The sequence below is a fragment of the Dipodomys merriami genome, unplaced genomic scaffold (assembly GCF_024711535.1).
Source record: "Dipodomys merriami isolate MVZ:Mamm:240054 unplaced genomic scaffold, mDipMer1.0.p SCAF_53, whole genome shotgun sequence".
NCBI classification, from domain to species: domain Eukaryota; kingdom Metazoa; phylum Chordata; class Mammalia; order Rodentia; family Heteromyidae; genus Dipodomys; species Dipodomys merriami.
This window is the reverse complement of record NW_027206102.1, coordinates 8,445,331-8,447,248: the sequence shown is the minus strand read 5'-3', so window position 1 is coordinate 8,447,248 and position 1,918 is coordinate 8,445,331. Positions and strand designations below refer to the sequence as shown.

Below are 1,918 nucleotides of genomic sequence, written 5' to 3'. Positions count from 1 at the left end.
ACATATTTAAAATATTAAAACTTTTAACAAACGTTAACATTTGCTGCAATGATCATTATGACAAGTGCCTTTTGTAGAATAATTGAATTCCTCCTCCTACAAATCTCATGAACAACAAATATCTGGAATTATTTTGTTTTTGATATGTCAATCTTGACTTTATTCTTAAATGTGTGCTTATGTAAGCAACACATGGTTCTAAAATTTCACAATTCTTTTGAACTTATTTTTGTTGAATTGTCAAGTTTAAGAAAATCAATTACTCTTTATATATAAAAAATGTTTTGTGCTCAATTTGGCTGCACATACACTAAAATTGGAACATACAGAGAAGATTAGCATGGTCCCTGCACAAGGATGATACACAAATTAATGAATCGTTCCATATTTTTACAACAAAAGATGCTGGAAGGGATATGGCCAGAAGGGAGCCTACTGCATTCTTGGTGGGAGTGTAAACTTGTTCATCCACTTTGGAAAGCAGTTTGGAGGTTCCTCAAAAGCCTCCACATAGAGCTCCCTATTATACAGCAATCCCACTTTTGGGCATTCTCCCAAATGATCACAAACCAGTCCATACTAAAACTACCACCACAACAATGTTTATTGTAGCATTATTTTCCATAGTTAAGATATGCAACCAACCCTGATGCTGCTCAGTAGAAGAATGGATCAAGAAAATGTTCTCTCTCTCTCTCTCTCTCTCTCTCTCTCTCTCTCTCTCTCTCTCTCTCTCTCTCTCTCTCTCTCTCTCTCTCTCACTCACTCTGTGTGTGTGTGTGTGTGTGTGTGTGTGTGTGTGTGTGAATGTACACTTACACAACCACTTTGGAAAGCAGTCTGGTGAGTCCTCAGAAAGATAAATATTGACCTTCCTTATGGCCCACTCATACCACTTCTAGGCATCTATCCTGAACAACAGGTACCAATATTCAAGGACAAATGCACTTCCATGTTTATTGCAGCACTGTTCACAATAGCCAGGATATGAAAACAACCCATATGTCCCACCAGAGATGAATGGATCAAAAAACTGTGGTAACTATACACAACGGAATATTTTCCAGCCATTAGAAAGGACAAAATAATGGCATTAGTAGGGAAATCAATCAAGCTACAGGAAATCATGTTGAGCGAGGTAAGCCAAAAGCAAAGAGACAAATGGCACATGGTCTCCGTGTTAAATCCAAAATGTAAGGTGATATGACAAAATTAACAACACTTAAGAAACCAAGAACTTCCACTCATCTGGTCGAATCGAATCACTACTAAATAACCCCATTCTGCTGATCATATGTGCACACTGAAGGGAAACCAGGAGGATGACACAGAACTAGAGGGAATCAGGGAAAAACATACAACAGTGGGATCCAACAGCTGCACTGGACATTGACCAAAATGAACTAAGCATCTCAATGTCACTGGAGGGAGGGAGGGAACAAGTGGGAAAGAGGGAACAGCTGACGCTATGCAATACAAAAGGAATATACATATTTCAAAACAAAAATTTTACATATGGAAGAAATAACTCTATTGCAAAGCTCATAGAATTCATAAATGTTGTAGACCATAATAGACAATTTGCTCCATCGAAGTTAGAATGTGTTTGTGACTTAAACTAAGCATCACTATCCCACAATATTTTGAAATTTGGGAAATTATTTAACCACTTAATCACAATAAAAACATTTGAAAAAATGATGAAGGTGGAAAACTAAGTTGCTCTAAAAAACAAAAAAGGAAAATGTTCTGTGTGTATTTGTGTGTACACACACGCACACACATATACTATATATATATATATATATATATACATATATACATATATATGTATATTAATTCTATGCCTCCATCAGAAAGAATGACATCGCTCAATTTGTTAGGAAATGGAAAGACTTGGAAAAAAATTATATTAACT

General features: G+C 36.0%; 1 non-coding gene across 1 annotated transcript; it reads left to right on the top strand.

The window, feature by feature from the left end:
* The first annotated feature begins 286 nt into the window (after positions 1–286).
* On the top strand, positions 287–392 carry LOC138811484 (U6 spliceosomal RNA). The gene has a single exon (XR_011367415.1). It is a non-coding gene; the product is annotated as a U6 spliceosomal RNA (small nuclear RNA).
* Positions 393–1,918: the final 1,526 nt, after the last annotated feature.